Genomic DNA, 21,766 nt, shown 5'->3' on the forward strand with positions numbered 1-21,766 from the left:
TGATGGTTGCGCTAAGCACCGTAATATCAGTTGTATATGTCTGAAGGAACAACCAACCTATACATTGGTTTTTCAAGAACGTCTGGTGAATTTAAATCATTAATGAAGAAAATAATCCGACTGCTACCGTACCATGATGATGGCTGCACTCAGTACTGTGCTGTCAATTATTAATGTGACGTGGGACGATGGACCTGCGAATCGTAATACTGAAATGGCTTTCGAATTTACATCACTGATCAATGTATTACAACGGCTACAGTGCTGCGATGATGGCTGTATTTAGCACTGTAATGTCAGTTGCAAATATCTACTGCCATAACCGAGCTATACATAGACTACTCTAGAATGGCTGCGGAATATAAGTTGTCAATGGTCAGAGTAATCCAGCGGCTACCGTACCGTGATGAAGGCTGTACGCAATACTGTACTGACAGTTGTTAATATGTCGGGGGATGATGGCTCTGCATAATGTCATTCCAGTATTTCTTTGGAATTTACGTCAGTAATCAAAGTAGTGCAACGGCTACAGTGCTGCGATGATGGCTGTACTAAGCACCATAATGGTAGTTGTACGTTTCTCGAGCCATGACCGTAATATACATTGATTACTCTAGAGTGGCATAGGAAATTAAATCATCAATGAACAAAGTAACACAACGGCTACAGTACTCTCATGATGGCTGTACTGAGTACTGCGTTGTCTAATGTTCATATGTCGAGTGATGGTGCACGGCTGAATTGTCATTCTAGAATTCCTTTTGAGTTTTCCTCAGTGAACAACGTAGTCCTACGGCTACAGTAATGTGGTGGTGGCTGTACTCAGCACTCTGTTACCAATTATCAATATTTCGTGGGATAATGGAACTGTCCTTTGTCATCTCAGAATTGCTTCAGAATCCAAACTATCACTAGACATATTTATCCAAGCCACATGAGTACTATACATTTATATTTCTAGGCAGCGGAATTTATATCCTCAAAAAAGAAGTTAATCCAATGGCTACAGTTCCGTGATGGTTGTTGCACTTTCTACTGTGCTGTCAAATGATAATATATCGAGGGATAATGAACCCGTGGAATCGCATTCTAGGAATTCTTTCGAATTTACATCAGTGAGCAGTGCAGCACGACGGCTACAGTGCTGTGATGACGGCTGTACTCAGTACTGTGATGTCAATTGTTAATATCTCGAATGATAATGGTTCTGCCTTTTGCCATTCTAGAATTGCCATAAAATGTAGATCATCATCGGAGAGACTAATACCGAGGCTGCAGTGCTCTTCTATTGGATTTGCGAAGAACCGTACCTTCAATTGTAAATATCTCCAGCCATAACCGTAATAAACATTGACTACTGCGGAGTTGCCTTGTAGCATGCATCATCAGTTAATAAGGCCGTCGAACGTCGACATTACTGTGATGATGGCTGCACCCGGAACTGTGATGTCAACTGTCAATTTCTCGATGGATGGTGGACATTTATTTCTAACTCAACAGATGTTGTAGAATATGCATCTTCAGCGAGGAATTTAATCGGACGTCAGCAGTGCGGTGTTGGCAGATGTCCTAAATGTCGTATTGTCAATTGTAAATAATACTAGCCATGACCTCGATATACATTGGTTTTTCTAGATTCAACTTCGAATATACATCATCAGTGAACTAAGTAGTTCAGCGGCTACATTACTGTGATAGTGGTTGTACTCAGTACTGTGGTGTCAGTAGTTAAGTCCTCAAATGGTAATGGATCTCTATTTTGTCACTCTAGAAGTGCTACAGAATTTAAATCAACAATGAACACAATAACCTGACGGCAACAGTGCAATGTTTTTGCATGTAAAAGGTACCGTACAGTCAAATGGTAATATCTCAAGACATAACCGTAGTATACAGAGATTATTCCAAAACTGCCTTTGAACTTTCATCATCATTCAACAAAGTTATACAACGGCTACAGTACTGCGATGATGGCAGTTCTCAGCACCGTGTTGTCTATTGTTGATACCTCGAGGTGAAATGGATCTTCATTACTCATTCTTGATTTACTGTATAGTGAACATCATCAGTGAACGGAATAAATAGACGGCAATAGTGCCCTGTGGGTGGATGTACTAAGCACCGTATGGTCAATTGTGTGTGACACTAGCCAAACCGAGTTATACATGGACTGTTCTAGAATTACGTTCGAACTTCCATCATCAGTGAACAAAGTAGTCAATCGTATACATTACTGCGACTATGGCTGTACTCAGCAGTGTGGTGTCACAAGTTAATATCTCGAGGAATAACGAACCTGTATTTTGTCATTCTAGAAATGTTGTAGAATTTAAGTCATCATTGAACACAATAATCCGGCGGCATCCGAGCTATAGTTTCGCATGCAATAAGTACCGTGCTATCAATTGTATATACCTCAAGACATCCGTAATATGCATTCAATGCTCTGGATTTGCATTGTAATTTACATCATCAGTGAACTAAGTTACCCAACGGAAACAATACTGTGATGATGGCTGCACTCAGTACTGAGTCGACATTTGTTACTGTTTCGAGGGATAATAGATCTGCATCTCACGTCCGAGATTTGCTGTGGGATATACATCATCACTGCATATATCATTCCGACGGCAACAGTGATATGTTGCAAGATGGACTAAATGCCGAACTGTCATTTGTTTATAACACTAGCCATCACCGCATTATACATAGGTTATTCGAGTGTCACTATCGAATTCACATCGTGAGTGGACAAAGTAGTCCAACGGCTACAATAATGTAATGATGGATGTACTCATTACTGTGTCGCCAATTGTTAATATCTCGCGGGTGGATGGAACTGTATTTTATCTCTATAGTATTGCTATAGAATTGAACAGAGTATCACTGAGCATCATTGAACAGACTAATCCAACGGCTACAGCGCTAAGGTGGTTGATGCAATAAGTACAGTACTGTCAATTGGAAATATTTGAAACCACAGCTATATGATAAATTTATTGTCCCTGAATTGCATTGGAATTTACGCGATGGGCGGACAAAGCATACCAGCGTCTGGAGTACTGTGATTATGGTTGTAGGCAGTACTGTGCTGTCAATTGTTGATATCTCGGTGGATAGTGGTCCTGTGTTATGTCTTTCTTGAATTGTTATAGAATTTATATTATCAATGTACAGATTAATCCAACAGCAAAGGTGCTCTAATTGTAGATGTAGTAAGAACTGCAGTGTCAATTGGAAATGTGTCAAGCCATAACCGTAGTATAGATTGATTATTCTGGAATTGATAAGGAATACACATCACCCGTGAACAAAGTAGTGAAGCGGCTGTGTTACTGTGGTGATGGCTGTACTCAGTACTGTGTCGACAATAGTTAATGTCACGTGGGTCGGTGTATCCGTATTTTGTCATTCTAGAGTTGTTTCAGAACTTAAATCACCATTGAACAGGTTACTCCTACGGCTACAGTCCTATGTTGGTGGATGTAGTAAGTACCGGACTCTCAATTAGAGATATCTCATGCAATAACCGAAAGATACATTGATAACTCCAGAATTGCATTCGAATTTACATCAGAGAACGAAGTAGTTTAACGTTTACGTAGCGGTGATGATGGCTGAAATCCGTACTGTGCTGACAATAATCGACATCTCGAGGGATAGTGGTCCCGTAGTTTGTAGTTCTAGAATTTTTATAGAATTTATATCATCATTGAACAGATTAATCAGTCGGCAAAGGTCTTCTGTCGGTAGACGTATCAAACGCGGTACTGTCAATTGTAAATCCAACTGGACATAACCGCACTATACATAGGTTATTCTAGTATCATTTTCGAAATAACGTCATTAGTCACAAAGGTATTCCAAAGTCTACAGTACTGTTATGATGGTTGTGCTCAGTGCTGTGTGGTCAATTGTTATTACCTCGTGGGATAATGGATCTGTATTTTGTCATTCTAGAATTGTTATAGAAACTATACCCTCGTTGAACAGATCAATCCAACGGAAACAGTGCTGCGTTAGTAGATATGCGAAGCACCGCCCTGTCAATTGGAAGTATCTCAAGCCGTAACCGTATTATACATTGATTATTCCAGAGTCACTTTCGGATTTATATCATCGGTGAATAAAGTAGTTAAACAGCTACATTACTGTGATAACGGCTGTACTCAGCAATGTGTTGTTAATTGTTAATTTATAGAGGGATAATGGAACACCATCCTTCTTTATATAATTGCTGCATAATGTGCACATTCAGTTAACTGTTTAATCAAACGGCAACTGTGCTGTGTCCGTGGATGTTCGAATCACCGTCTGTGATTTGTAAATAGCACTATACATGATCGTAGTATACATTCGTTTTTATGGGATCGCATTAGAATTTACATGGTCAGGGAACAAAGCAGTGAAACGGCTACTTTACCGTAATAATCGCAGTGCTCATTACTGTGTTTTCAACTGTTAATTTCTCTATACATAATAGACCTGTCCTTTGTCATTCTAGAATAGCTATAAGATCGATATCACAATTGAACCTAATAATAAAACGGCTGCAGTGCTCTGCTGGTGGATGTAGTGTGTACAGTACTGACAATTGTAATCACCTCTATCCGTAACAGATGCATACATTGATTATTCCAGAATTGCTGTGGTATCTAAGTTTCCTGTGAATATGTTAATCCAACGGATACAGGACACTGATGTGCGATTTCCTTAGTACTCTGTTGACAATTGCTAATATCCCGAGCGATAATGTGTCTGTCTTTTGTCATTCTAGAGATGCCGTACAATTTAAATCTTGATTGAGTAAATTAATAACACGGCTGCAGAAATTTTGTGATGGCTGTAGTCAGTGCAGTTTTGTCAATTGGTAACATCTCGCACGATAATGTAACCGTCATTTGGCATTCCAGAATTGCTATAGAATATAAACCATCTGTGAACAGATTAATCCAACGAAAGCTATTCTTAGTTGGTGGATGTTCCAAGAACTGTTCTGGCACTTGTAAATATCTGTAGGCGTAATCGTACCATGCATTGATTATTCTAGAATGGCTGTTGAAGTTTAGTCATGAATGATAAATTATTCCAACTTCTATAGCCTGTGGATGATGGCTGTACTTAGTACAGTGTTGTCAATAGTTAGTACCTCGAGCGAAAATGAGTCCGTCCTTTGTGCATCTAGAATTACTGTAGTATTTCGACAATCAGCGAACAGATTAATCCAACGGCTGGAGTGCTCTGCTGGTTGACGCGCTAAGTACCTTACTGCCAATTGTTAATGTATCCTGTCATGTCTTACAGATAGATTGGTTATTCTAAAATTGCTGCGGAATTTAAGACATCAGTGAACGAATTGTACCAACGTCTACAGAAATTTGATGTTGGCTCTATCCAGGACAGTGTTGTCAATAGTTAATATCTCGAGCGACGGTTGATCGGTATGTTGTTGTCCCAGAATTGCGATTGAATTTAAATCATCAGTGAACAGATTAATACGACGGCTACAATGCTCTGTTGGTGGATGCACTATGGGCCGCACTGTCAATTGTAAATATCTCATGCACAAACTGTACTACAATTTGTTACTCCAGAAATGCTGTGGAATATACATCATCAGTTAGCAAATTAATCCAACTGCTGCAGTAACGTGTTGATGGCCTTACTCCGTAGTGTGATATCAGTTGTTAATGTTTCCGGAGGTAATGGATCTGTCTCTTGTTATTCTAGAGGGGCTATAGAATTTAAATCATTATTGAACAAATTAATCCAACGGTTAGAGGGATCTGTTGGTGTATGTTCTAAGGACCGCCATGCCAAACGTAAATATCCCTAGCCGTAACTGTTGTATACATTGATTATTCTATATCTGCTGTGGAATATAGATCACCAGTGAAAATGGTAGTCCAACGACCACTGCACTGCGCTCATGGCTGTACGCAGTACAACTTTGTCAAACATGAATATCCCGAACGGTAATGGATCTCTATTTTGTCATTCTAGAATTGCTGAAGAATTAATGTCATCAGTGAACAGATTAATTCTCCTGCAACAGGGTTCAGTTCGTGGGCGTACTAAGTTTCGCACCGTCAATTGTAGATATCACTAGCCACAACAGGTCTATGCAAGGACCATTCCAGGATTACCTTAAAATTTCCATCACCAGGGAGCAGATTGGACCAAGCGCTGCGGTAATGTGACGAAGACCCTGCTGAGTAGTGAGTTGTCAGTTGTTAATATTTCAAGCGATAACGGATCGGCTTTTGTCATTCAAGTTGAATCAATTTGTCCACTGATGGTCCAAATTCCACAGTAGTCCTAGAATAGTCAATATATATAACAGCTTTCGTAAGATATATTCGCAGCTGGCAGTAGGATACTTAGTTCGTCGACGAACAGGTAACTGTAACCGATGGATTAATCCGCGCATTGCGGATTTTAGCTATTTAGCATGCTAGAAAAATCACAGGATGAACCAAATATGGGTAGTGATGTTGACAAATGAATATATAATTGTTAGTGCTACCAACTCCACAATGCTACGGCCGTTGAAATAATCTGCTTGCTGATCACATAAATTCTTCTGCAGTTGTGGTATGATGAATGGATACAGCAATTGTTGGTGGAGACATTGACATGTCAGTTCAGTACTAAGCATATCTATCATCAGAGCACAATATCAGTTTGATGGATCTGGTCACCGATGACTGAAATTCTATTGCATATCTCGAATGTCAAAAGAGTGATCCATTATCTCCCGAGCAGTTAAAACTTGACAATACATTACTGAGTACAGCCATCCTCACCGAACTGCAGCAGTCGGAATGCTTTGTTCACAGGTGATTTAAATTCCGTAGCAAATCCAGAATGAACAATATATATATATATATCTGATATGGCTATCGACATCTACAATTGCCAGTACGGTACTTGGTGCATCCACCAACTGAGCACTGTAGCAGCTGGATTAATGTTTTCACTGATGACATCAGTTCAACAGCAATTCTAGGGTAATCAAGGAAAAGGTCAGTTATGGCGGGAGATATTTACAATTGGTGATACGGTACATAGTACATTGACAAGCAAAGCATATATTCCGTGGGATTAAACTGTTCACTGATGATTTCAATTCCACCGAAATTCTAAAGACGCAGGTGGCAGGCACATTATCGTTCGAGATATTAACATTTGACATAACAGTTCTGAGTGCAGCCATCATTACAGTACTGACGCCATTGGCTTAATTTGTTCACTGATGTCTACATTTCCGCTACAATTCTAAAATGATCAAAGTATAGATCAGTTGTGGATAGTTATATATACAACTGCCTGTACGATAGACAATGAATCCACCAACAAAGCACAGTAGCCGTTGAATTAATCTGCTGACATATTATTCCCGCTCCACAACAATTCTAAAATAATAAAAGGCAGATCCGTTATGGCTAGATATATTAACAGTTGACAGAACTGTAATGAGTGCAGCCATCATCACAGTACTATAGCCGTTGGATTAATTTGCCCAACGATTTCCTCAATTCCACTACAGTTCTAGAGTAATCATTGGGTAGATCGACTGTGGTTAGGGATATCTGTCATTGCCGGTCCGGTACTGGTTACAGCAATCTACAGTGCACTGTAGCCGCTGGATTGGTTCGTCCAATGATGATTTGAATTCCACAGCTATTCTAGTATAATCAAAGTGCAGATCAATTACAGCCGTTGGACTAATGTGTTCACTCACGATTTAGACTCAATTGCAATTCTTGGTCGATTAATTTATAGAGGATTTGCATATAGAGGTATTGACAAGTAACCGTACATCACTAAATAGAGCAATCTACACAATGCTATAGCCATAGAATAAATCTGTTCGATGATCACCTTAGTTCTTCAGCAATTGTAGAGCGATCAAGGAATAGAGCGATTGTCGCTAGGGATATTGACAATTGTCAATAGAGAACTGAGCGTAGCTGTCAACACTGCACTATAGCCGTTTGATAGATATCTTCACTAATGATGTAATGTCTACGGCATTCTAGAATGACGAAATACAGATCCATTATCGCTAGTGGCGCTAACAACTGATAATACACTTCTACAATCAGCCACCATCGTAGTACTGTAGCCATTATATTTATTTGTTCACCGATGGTATAAATTCAGAAGGAACACTAGAATAATCAATGTATGAGGCTGTTATGACTAGGGATCCATTCAGTTGGCACTACGGTACTTAGTACTCCCATGAGCCGAGCACTTTTGCCGTTGGATTAATCTGTTGGCAGATGACATAAATTCTGTAACAATCCTGGAATGACGAATGACATATAGATTACCGCTCGTGATATAAACAATCGGAAAGACAGTACTGGGTACAGCAATCATCACAGTACTATAGGTGTTCGAACAATTTGCTTACTGATGGTTTACGTTCCACAGAAATTCTAGAATTATGAACGTATGGTACGGTTACGGCTTGAGATATTAACAATTGACTGTACGCAACTTAGTGTATGCACCAATAGACAACTGCAGCCGATGTTGTAATCTGTTCCGTGACGAGCTGAGCTTTATAGCAATTCTAGAATGATCAATGTATAGGCCATATTATCATGTGGTTACAGTGCTGTGCATATCGCTGCCCTCAGTACTGCATTGTTATTTGCTATTATCTCTAACGATAATTGATCCATCCATTAATCATTCTGGAATTGTTATGTAATGTAATGACCAATGAACTGATTAATACAATGGCTATAGTCCTGCGTAGGTGCATAGACTCAGTAACGTAACGGCAGTTGCCAATATCTCCAGTCAGACTTGATGAATCCATTGAACATTGTGGATTTCTGAAAGAATTTGCGTGATCAGTGAATACATTATTGGAATGGCTATAGTCTAGTCTATATGGCTATACACAGTACTGCATGGTCAAATGCTATTGTCCCTGGCAACAATTGATCTATTTATTGATTATCATGAAATTGCTGAAATATGTAATGATGACTCAATATGATGAACGTACAGATATATTACTATGTTGATGGCTGGCAGACACTACAGATGACTCTACTCACTACTGTATCGCCAGTTCCGGACATCTGGAGCAATAATCGATCTATCTATTTTATATTCTAGATTTGCTACCGAATTTAGGTGATCGGTGAATAGATTCAATCACCGGCTATACTACAGTGTCGATGGCTATACACAGTACTGTATTGTCAAGTATTAATGTCTGGGCCGATAATTGATCCATCCACTGGTCATTCCAGACCTGTTCTAGAATTTAGTGGTCAGTTCAATGATTAATTCAATGACTATAGCTCAGTGTGCGTGTATATTCACAGTACTTTGATTTCAAACGTTAATACCCTTGGCGATATCTGATGTATCAGAGCATCATACTGGAATTGCTCTAGAATTTAGGGGACCAGTGAATAGATTAATCCAATGGGAATAGCAGAGTTTATGTAGTTATACTCAGTAACGTATCATCAATAGTTAATTTCGTTAGCGATGCAGAATTTATGTGTTGATCGCGCTAGAGTTGCCACAGGACATATACGGTCACTGTATGGACTAATACAATATCTATGGTACAGTGTACCATGCCTATATTCGGGACCGTGGTGTCAATTGCTAGTGTCTGCAGCGATAATTCGTTTATCCATTGGCAATGCTTCAATTGCTATAGAACTTAAATTCTCGGTGCGTAGTTTAAACAAATGGCAATAGTACACTGAAGATGGCATTATTCAGTACTGTATTGACATTTGAAAACATTTCCAGCGATAAATGATCCATCCGATGAGCATGCATGAATTGCTATAGAATTTACCTTATCAGTTGTTAGATAAAGCCAATGGATACTGTACTGTGCAGATGGGCATACTCGGTGCTATATTATTACTTTTTGCCTTCTTTAGCGAGAATTGATCTATCCATAGGTATTTCTGTAATTCGTATAGGATTTGAATGGTCCGCCAATAGATTATGTCAATTGCTATAGTACTGTGTTGGTGAATATACTCGGTACTGTGATGTCAATTGTCAATATTTCTACCCATAGTCGATCTATACACTGATCATTCTGGAATTGCTAGAGAATTTATATGGTCTGTGAATAGATCAACCCAATGGTTACAGCGTAGATTGATGCACTCCGTACTCTACTGTCAATTATTGATATCTCTTATGACAAGTGATCTATTCATTGTCAATACCAGAATTGCTATAGGACTGAAAGGGTCATTGTATGGACGAACGCAGTGACTATAGTGCTGTCGGTGGCTGTACTCAATACGGCGTTGTCACTTGTCAGTATCTCACGCGGTCATTTACCTACACATTGATATGTACTGATTCGCTACAGAATCGAAATGATCAGTGAGTGAATAAACGCAACGTTTGTAGTAGCGTGATGATAAGAATACTCAGTTCTGTACTATCAATTGTAAATATCTCTCGCGATAATTGGCCAATACTTTGATCATTCAAGGACTGCTATATAATTTAAATGACTGGTGAAAGTGTCACTTCAGTGGCTACTGTACTGTGTAGACGGCCACATTCGCATCTGTACTATCAATGCTATTAACTCTAGCCATAATAGGTCTATCCATTTAACATTGCGGAAAAGTTAGAGAATTAAGATGATCAGTATGTAGGTTAGACCAATGGCTATATAATTGCTTAGGCGGAAGGCCTCATTGCTGTATTACCAACTATTGAAATCTCTGGCTACAATTGATTTACCCTTTGGTCATTCTATCTTTTTCATAGAAAGTGCATTACCAGTAAATAGATTGAATCAAATCAAATATTTCTGTGTAGATGGTTACCCGTAGGGGCTACGGTCGACATTGGTCGGCCGTAGTAAGGGATTGGGGAACCCACGGTGCCTAACTGACGTGCACCTGCATCGAGGTGAGCTAGCAGCATCAGACCGGTAGAGCTTCGCCACGAACGGGACGACCGGTATGCCCGTGATCACCGGTAACACTGGAGACCGACCAAGCCCTGGGCCGACTGCCTTACGGCAGTCCGCCCGCCGGTTGCTGGGTCGGCCTCGTGGTGGCAGTGGTTGGAGCCTACATCGCATGCAAGTGCTCTCGAAGACCGGCGTGCGAGTTGCGAATCGTACAGCTCGGGTGTTGTCCTCCTGAGGCAGCAGGGATTCAGAAAGTTCCCGTCCCAACACCAAGGGAGACGACTGGGTCTAGCATCCCAGTTAGACAAATTGGCAGGACCCATTGTGTACTTTGGCACTTTCGGTTTGCGCTGGTTGGACGTATCCCGAACCCTCCATAGGGGGGTGTGTGGGTGTTTACCCCATCGCCCTCGCGGAGGTGGCACGCTGGATAAGCGCAAACTTGAAGCAGCATACCAACCAAGCTCAATGTGTAAATCGTTACACCTAGTACTGTATACTCAATTGCTGATATCTCCATACATATTTCATATATCCGTCGGTAATTCTGTAACTGCTGCGCAACTAATGTGATCATTCGATAAATTACTCAAATGGCTATAGTACTGCACATGTGGCTATTCGCAGCGCTATACCTTCAATTGTTAGAAGCACTAGAAATAGTTGATATACATATATTGAAAACTCTTGAATTGCTATTGAATTTTTATTAGCATTGTCGATAGATTAATCGAATGGTCCTAGAGCTCAATACGTGGCTATACCCGACGCCAATTGCTAATAGCTGTAGCCACAATTAATATACCCATTGACAATTCTGGAATTGCTATCAAATTCAATAACCAGTGAATAGAATATTCCAATTTCTATTGTCGTGTGTAGGTGGGTATGCTAAATACTCATATGCAAGTTTTCAGATGTTAATATCTCTAGTAATAATTCATCTATCCATTGGCCATTCTGTAATTGCTATAGAATCTAGTTGAGCAATAAATAGATTAATTCAATTGCAAGGGTACACAATAGATGGCTGTACTCACTAATCTATTGTCAATTATTATTATATCCAGCGGATATTGAACCACCTATTTTTCATTCTAGAACTGCAGTAGTACCTTCATGATGATTTGATAGATCAGTCCAATGGCTATAAAAATGTGTAGTCGGCTATACTCCGCCTTGCGTTCTCAAATGTTAATATTTCTGGCGATAATTGATTAATCTGTTGATAATTCAAAAATTGTTATGGAAATTGTGTAATTTATTGATATATTTATCCAATGGCTACTGTACCTTGTATGTGGATGTACTAAGTGCCGCACTGTCAATTGTTAACGTCTGTAGCCGAAATTTATGCATCCCTGATGCTTCTAGTGTTGCTATAGAAATTTTGTGATCAGTTAATTGGTTAGATATATCACTAAAGTACTGTGTGCGTATATGAAGTCAGTCCTGAATTGTAAATTGTCAATATTTGCAGGCATAATTCATCTATCCATTGAACATACTGAAATTGTTAGAGGATTTAATGATCAGTGAATAGATTAATCCAATGGCTGTAGTTATGTTTAGGTGAATATGGTTGGCACAGTATTCTGATTTCTTAATACCACAATCGGTAAATGATATATCCATAGATCATTCTGAAATTGCTATTCAATAAAAATTATCAGTGGGTAGTTTTATTCAATTGCTTTGGTAGTCTGTAGATTGCCGTACATAGTATTCCATACTCAATTCAAAATATCTCGTTTAATAATTGATAAATCCATTGCTAATTCTTGTATTGATATGGAACTTATACGATCAGTGAGACGATTAATTCATTCCTCATGGTACTGTGTTAGCGGATATACCCTGCCCTGTTTTGTCAATTTTCATTATCACAAGCGATAAATGATATATCCATTGATCATTCTGGAATTGCCATGGAATGGATGTTATCAATGTGTAGAATAATCAAATGTTTATCGAACTGCGTAGATAGCTATACTGAATACTGTACTATCCAAACTCAATTACTCTGGCGAAAATTGGTCTGTCCATTGACAATCCTAGAATTGCTATGGAATACACATAGTCAGCCAACAGGTTAATACAATGGCTGTAGTAGTATATAGGTTGATACTTCCTGCACTCTATTCCCAATTGAAAGTATCACAAGTACTGCCAGTGTGAATAAATTCAGTACTGAATTGTTGATACATGTAGTCGTAATTCATACCTCCACAAACCATTCAACAGTGCCTATAGTATTTCACGTTCAGTGAAGGAATTATTCCAATGGTAATGGTGCTACTCGCATGTATTTAGCGACTTAGTGTAGTCTACTACGCCCTGCCGGACTTTGATGCACACTGAAATCCTCCACTCAAGTTAGGTTAGGGAAGGTAGTGTTGATAATGTTAGGTCAGGTTAGAATAGGATAGCAGTCAGCGCTGCACTCTGCTATACGGTGGTGTTCCTCGTTTCACAATGAGCTGCTCGTTTCTGTTGCGTTACTGTCGCTCGGATATGCTCTATTGTGGTAAGGTTAGGGTATGCAACGATAGATATTGTTAGGATAGGAATTTGTGCAATTCGCTGCCACAAGTGGTCTTCGGCGCTTTACTGTACTGTGCTACGCTACGCTCTGCTGTCCTCTCCTGCACTCTGCCGTGCTCTGCTGTGGATGGGTGACGTTAGGTCATCTTGGGTTAGGAATCTGTGCTTTCGTTGGAATTTCGAGGTATTTGGCGAATAACTGTGCTCTCCTACTTGTTGCTGCGCTCCCCTGCGTACTGCTGACACATGCTGTAGTTAGGTTAGGGGGAGTAGTGTACGTTATGGTAGTGAATGTCAGGCTTGGATTGGTTACGTTAGGTTGAATGTCGAATATGTGTTTTTCGCTGCAATTCTACGGTCTTTGCGCATTACTGAACTCTGCTGTGCTCGGCCGGGTAGGATACGTTCGATCAGGTTGTGCTGGCTCAGGTTAGGTACCTGAGCAAACTTCTGCTATTCGGTAGTTTCCGGCGTGTTGACGTGCTCTATTACGCTCCGCTTTGCTTTGCTATGCTTAGGTTTGGTTATGCTAGGCTAGGGCAGGTTCTAGTGTTATTAGTTGACATACCGTTGTGTCCTGCGCTTTACGGTGCTCTGTCGACCTCTGCTACGCCCTGATTTGCTGTGGTACACTTTCCTGCGCTTTGAGGCGGTGGAGCTTTTATTCGGAACAGTCTAGTACATATCTCGACTAATTAACGATGTTCGGTGTTATCCCGCGCTATCATGTGCCCTGCTGCGGTCTGCTTAACTCGGCTTTGTTTAGGATAACTGGGGAAGGAGTTGTAAGGTTTGGTTAGGTTAGGATTTGTTCGGTGTTGATAGGTAATGTAAGGTCAGAAACTTGTGACATTCGATGCTCTTTAGTGGTATAGTTAATCTTACTGCGCTCCAATGCGTTCTGCTGCGGTTAGGATGGAATGATACTGCTGGGTATTATTCAATGTATAAGTTGACATTGACAATCACTGAGATGTTTTTCAGAGCGAAGTGGGTTTAATGGGCTATCATTGTATAACATGCTATGCTGATTTGTATCAACTGTTGATGACTATGGAATTTCGTCATGTAAATAGGAACGCAAGGAAGTGGTAGCATTTTAAATTTCGTAGAATAATATATTTTCCTGTTCCTTTCATTACAAGAATGTATTCCAGTAAAATCCAAATTAATTCGGAGGTGACAATTTGAGATCAACCAAAACTACATACATCGGTAGAATTCTACTTAGAAATGGTTTTATTATGTGCTTTACTATGCCATAAGAGTACCTCTATTCCATTTTAATCTATATAGAATAGTTTGCGAATATTGCATTCCTCCTTATTTCAGTCGTTAGCACAACATACCTGTCTCTTTAATATCGCTCCGTAATGGACTGATTCCACATCAATTTCTACAACTATTAAATTAACAAGCAAAGATTAAGGGGGAATATTCCTTTCAATATATACAAGAGTAGAGAATAAAAACGAAATATCTTTACTGCAACGAATTTCAAAGGCAACGAAGAATCTGCGATAAATGATCGCCCACGATCACGTGTATACAAATTCAGCCACGGAATTTTTGAAGACGAAATATGTTCGTAGAACGGACAACTGACACCCGAATTACGCCAGGAAATTGAAAGGAAAATAATTCTGGCACGAAGAGGCGATCGCGATGTAGGAATTCGTGCAATGGTATGTTGCCCACAATATTAGAAGCGGGGTGGACGAAATAAAATATGGTGCACGGTGGATCGGGTTGGAGGACATGAAACAATTGCTAATGAAGTACATGCGACGCCCATCACGTGTCATGGACCCAGCTGGACCAGAGGTTGCGCGAATTCTTTCGGTTACCATGATTATGTATACGTGTGTGTAATACTTTTCTTCCCTTTTGCAACATAGGCAAATTTTTGTAGGACTCCCCTTCTCTTTCTGTCTTCCCCCTTGCGACCACATGGCCATAACACGTACACGTGACTGAGAATCTCCAGGAAGTATCACTAGAATCGATTTGCGCACGCACACTAGTGAAGGGATCAAATGATCCTTACGACTTCTTTTCCTAGGATTTCATAATACGTAGGCGTTAAAGCGTATTTGGCAACGAAGCGCGTGTGGGTGCTACAGGTAAATATGGAAGTGTGAAAAACTATTTCTCTCTCCATTTTAAGTTTTCATTCACGTAGACGTTTTGGGAATATTTTATATAAGAGAAAATAGGATATAGTACCGGAATTAGTATAGTATAAATTATTTAGACTATATTACGTGTTTTAAGACAGAAAGTTTGATCGAATTAGTACAGCGAGTATAGTACATACATTTGTACATATAATACGGAATGATATTCTGGTAACAGGAGGAATGAAATGAGGAACGATGTGAAAATGGTAATATTGCATAGTATGCCTTTAAAATCTTCTATTACGTGCTTCGTACGTATTATAAGTTAGGGCAGTGTCACGTTAACAATATGAAACTACATATAACGTTGTTAAGACTTTTGTTATACTGGGTTAAATGCTAAATCAAAGACCTCTGTACTTAATACACTATAATGGTTTAGAAATAAAATTTATTCCTTGACATGTGATTTCAGTTGAATTAATTAGCCGTGGTTGGTAGTAATGAAGAAGGGTATCAACTGCTATACATTTTCTCCATATCATTAGGGAACAAACTGTTGTTTTGTGAAGATAACTCTAGGGACTGCTTCTAAATGTAGATAATTATTTTTCTTAGGAGGACCGGAAGCACATTCTATGATACATATTGAAATACGCTTGAAATAAAATATATTATATCTATTGAAAGTAAAATTTTTAGTCCCTTCAGTACAATTAGCGACTATTAAATACCTCTTAACAATATTCCAACAGATCTCGAAATACGTAAATCTCTAACGTGCGTTAAAAGTTATAATTATTCTGACTATTAGTGGCATGGAAACGGAGGGTCTAAATTCGATTTAAAGGATTACTTTGCTTAAAAGTGAAGTTAAATTCATTACAGAATTGAGCGATACTTTGCTAATTCCTGTGAACTGAGAATTCACTCTAATTTTAAATACAAGCAGATTATCCTATGGATATAGTGCAATCGTGCACATAATCACACCCAACAAATGCAATCAACTCTTTCTTCGCAGGAGGTAACGCGATTCTAGTGTAAATGCAGATTGCGTGTAAATCTTTCGGGCGATTATTCCCCGAATGAATAACTTAATCGATATCCACGTCTTGCCAGCTTTCGTTCAGGACATGGAATCTAACACGCACTAATATGCTCACAGAAACGATTTCCAAGTATCGTAGCATTAATTGCACTGTACGTAGCTTTTCTAACAGAAATAATGGCCTTAAGTCTTAAAAAGAACAATGGATGCATTGCAATAATTATTACACAGGTGAATATTAACACTTCTCTAAAGAATTGAGGCAAAGTTTTGAGGCAACGTCCACAAAATATTTACAATAAGTTGCCCAAGTTTTACGACAAATATTTAAAGAATCTCCTACCAAAAATTACCAACAAACTCTTCGCGAATCTCGGCAAAATTACATGCAATCCTTTATCAAAAGTCTCCAGTGAAATCAGCGAATATCTCGTCAAAATCCTAGCCAAAGGATACAAAACAGTTACCGGGATAAAATCCTCCGAGACACGGAAGTCGAACAACCTCTCTGGGCTCTGTCCACCTACTCTCGTCAATTGTGCACACGGTGGACGTTTTTAGATGGAGTTCGGACTGGATGCACGATGACAAAGGGACCTCTGACACGTCTGGCTACGTCAATTCGGTGGGAAAGGGACGAGGAATAAAAATGCGAGAATGGAGCGGAGGAAGAGGAGCCAGAGGGTGGTGGCTGAGCGGAGAGTGTGTAAGCTTCATTTGTACCAGTGATATTCTATTTATTTTGGTTGATACCCCTCGTAAGTGACGGCACACTAGGTCACGTGTTTCGCTTCATCTCATTCTCAGGAGCATTCCGACCCGGCACGGTGGACATTGTCACGAAGCTAAATCTAGCGGCGGGGATGTCGAGAGAGAGTGGATAGGTGAAGCTTTGGAAGGTAAGTTGGAAGCTGGAGAGGTAACTCTTATGTTCTCTGAGGAATTTATGGTGAGCCATGAGATCGTGGCACTCTCTTGGAAGTTCAGAACTGTATCAAGCTTGATGAGGGATGTGGAGTTGTTAGAAATATTTGAGATAGGTATTCCTCAGCCACTGTATCAAGCAACTGCTAGACGTACCTCGGGCAAACTATTTTAGGGCGCATGACGGTAGAAGATGAATAGTATATATTTTGTAACCAAGCATCTTGGGCACCTCCTGCCTAGCAAACGTATTTTCGCCTATGTTCAACATTCGTGGTACAGTATATGTTCTCCCGGTCACTGTTTCCTCACGTTTACACGGCTGTGTTCGTAGCCTTATATTCCATGGCTCGTTTAACTTCGATCTTCCAAAGAAAATTGTTCCAAGCCTTCCAACAATTTGTCCGGAAGATGACGATAATTAGAAGGTAGGTTATGCTTCGCGAGATATCCGACGGACAATTTGGCTGGGAATATGTGAAGGGAATCTGCAAGTGATATGGTGGCATTAAGTATGACAAGAATATATAATTTACATTTCTGCTTAGAAATTTGATATTGTTAACTGATTAATATGCATGAATAACATTAGAAACATAGACTTGTAAATAGTACCTGAATATCACAGGCGTTACTGGTGGAAATTAGCACTTTGCACTCGACGATTTTTTGGAAAATGTAGGATTGGATCTCAATGCTTTTCTGTTTGAAAGCTGACGATATTTTTCTGAACAGTAATAAGAAATCGTATGGCAATTAGCGCTATGACCTATTTGATTTCGATACCTCGTACACCGTCGCGTTATATGGAATTCGGCTCATTTGTGTGTACTGGACTTCGAAATTATATCAAATGGCGACTGAAGGGCCTCTAGAGCACAAATTGTTGAATCGGTAGAATGAAATTCAAAGAGCATACATATTTATGATCACGGTCGAATAAACGTCGATAATAATATAGAGATTGCATGGTGGCCACTTCTATTTGCAACAGAAGTATATATGTGAGAATGGCAATAAAATTGCAAATAATTTCTAGGCTTACTGCAACGCTCAATGCAGTGTTACAATATTGCAACCCTGACCGACTTCGGCTCCAAACTTCACCACTTGATTCAACAGTGACTGTATTCGACTTCAAATATATGTTAACCCTTTGCACTTAGGAGGTGACTCGCTGTTGCCATTTAATAAAATTTTGGTCATCGATATTTGTTAATATATCAAATTCTGTGGATTGTGACAGAGTGATAGGTATCGATGTCAAATATTTCTACGAGTCTACTATTATACTATTCTCCATTTATGGCTCAAAGGTGTATGGTCTCTTTCTTATTAGAGAATTTTTAATGTTCAGCTCTTCTCTAGCCAAAAAATCGTTGAGTGCAGAGGGTTAACATGATCATATATGATCATACTGAGTCCGACGCGTCACGCATGCTTTCGTCTACTTACCTGGGCTTTGCACACTCGATAATTGTTCTCTCGGTAACGTTCGTGAAACCACGTGTGTATGATGGAATATGTACGATACTACGTTAATTTTGCCATAAGCAACTGATAATCACGGCATTTGCGAAGGTAGAATATTTTAAACAAATTACTTTATCCCCTCTGGTAATTCTATTTATAATGTGTGTTGTTTGTCTTATGATTCATCAATTTTTTATGGAGTCCGTAGAGTATTTGAACAAGTGTTTTTGATGAATTATATTAAGTAATTAGTTTAAAAATATACGTTCATATAGAATATTTATTTTATCCGATTCAACGTAAAATTAGGTAATGTTTGATAATGTATATTGAGTAATTAGCATAGAAACATGAATTGAATGCAGAAATACCTTCGCCGCGGTATATAAAGTTCGACAAGAACTGAGAATTACGCTAAACATGGCGACAGCTAACTAATTTGAAGATAAGCATGGAATTTATTAAGAAGATTGTTAAAATCCGCTTAACACGTTCCCTGTATTAGCTTCCAATTCGGGTAGCTCTTCGTAGCACGTAGTATAGACACACGTGTGTGACAGCATCTATGGTGTATAATGCAGGTTCGTGTAAAGGTATGATGGTAACTCTCGCCACTGAAAAACTACGCTGATCACCCTCCAAATGCTAGATAGTGTTGAAAAGTGACGATATTATAGATAGCATGTTCTAAAATTATGCATGACTATTAGTAGAGGAATGCAGTAATTAAGTACGGTCAATAATTAAAATCGTATATGGAAGCATGTATCATGGTGTACAGGATGGAATTAATATTCACTTATCGCGGTACCCAATTCTAATAAAGGGATCGTTTCTCAAACTCTAACCCCTCTAGGCATCGGCAATTCGAGAGACTAATCATTAATTAATCCAGCCTATCGCATGGTCCTCTCCTACAGTTCATACTACAGTGTACAATACGAATCCAGGTCCACCAGCCTTACGATCGGGCCTAGCATACCTCAGTAATTGCTGCTCTTACCATTACTTTCACGCAAACCAAGGTATTCCCCGAGTCAATGATGCTCCCAGGGGCGCAACGAGGGCCCAGGGAAGCCTTGCAGCCGGACAGAGATCACGTGCTCCTAACACAAGTGGTAGAACGAACTCATCCGCAGTGGTCTGACCGCAGGTACATGCTGGACCAACTTCAGGCCTACACCAGGCACGCGAACGGCCAGGGCTGCTGGAACCTCGCATTGACTCTGGCAGAAGTAGCGACCCGATGGTCACCCTGCAACCTGATGCATGGCGAGAGTAGAATTAGCTGGAATGAAGTTCGGAGGCGACTCGTGACGGTGACATACTTAGCGTGGAATTATCGAGAACACTGGACTACGTCACGTAGGCTGGTCGGTACTTAAGAACGATCGCGATTATCGCTACAACAATTATTTTTTATTTGGTAGACGAAAGTGGTGTGGGAGAAAGTATATGGAATTGACATGTTCGCTCGGAGCTATGTAACACACAATTGTAAATACACGTTTCCATATAACTCACACTAGACTTACGGAACCCGTGAATTCGTCCGATTGCTTGCTCCAATTAAACGGTGGTTGCAGATTCAGTTAACATAAATTACGAATGTTAATATAATATGTAACTGTATTTAAATTAAACTAATCGTTAAAAAAAAGTCACGTCGATTCCTTCACCTGTCAATTTGAATGGAACCCTCAGAATAGGTATACAGGTAGCGTCCGTAAACTTAGTGCTAAGCACAACCAAAGGTCAAACTACCATCTTCCTGCCTCACTTCAAACTTACTCCAGGTAGACATCCAATTTAACAAAGCCTTTCATGCCAGACATCACTCACACCATCCATTTCACGCCCATCGGTGTTCCCCTCTAACAAATCACGACCCTGCACATTTTCTCAAAAATTTAGACGAAAAATTTCTGATATATTCCTCTGAGAGACCCCTCAGATAACTCTTCATTGTTTATCCAGGTCTGACTTCGTAATTTAACACACCAACCGTCTGCTTAGCCAGTCACGTCGAATTAAGTCACGAGAAGGAGGATTGATTCTCCTCGCAGAGTCATAATTGGGTGAGCATCGCGGTACGTTCAAACCGCAACGAGATCATTAAGCGCGGCGGAGAAACGAACCGTTGGCGGTCAAACGTGCGAGTGTGATAAGCCTTATACTATCTCAGTTTGAGCAGAACGTCTTCGAACGAAGTTGCTCGTACCTGTTCACATGCTTGTCAGAAACACTAATGCTGGAAACATGGCATTAAGCCAGGCTCCGAACCAGTACGTCGTACCATGTACTTGGATCCTGCTTTCGTCAATGATAAATGCAATACGAGCCAAGTGAGTCTCTAAATAGCTGCCCTCTACTGGCGCCGCTATAAAGAGGTCTGCAGTTCGTTACTTAGTTTTCTTCCTTTCGAAAGTATAAGACATGAGAGCGCCTGCTTATAACATCCTTTTCCTCATCAAACAAAATTTTCAGCCTCGAATATCGTTTCGCTATGGTATGAGAACATAATTGTGAATCAAATAAAAGTTTTCATGGTGCAAAATATTAAGAAAATTGGATTTGAGTATGATATTAATGAAGGTGGCACACTTGTAGAAAATGTGCGAATAAGAAGTCGTAGGCTCTACGAACCGCAAATTATTGTAAAAATGCACGTGAAATTAGAGTAAGTAGGCACTATGGGTTGGAGAGTCACGGGAAGGA

Source organism: Eufriesea mexicana, unplaced genomic scaffold (genome assembly GCF_001483705.2).
Source record: "Eufriesea mexicana isolate 0111107269 unplaced genomic scaffold, ASM148370v2 scaffold2501, whole genome shotgun sequence".
In the NCBI taxonomy this organism is placed as follows: domain Eukaryota; kingdom Metazoa; phylum Arthropoda; class Insecta; order Hymenoptera; family Apidae; genus Eufriesea; species Eufriesea mexicana.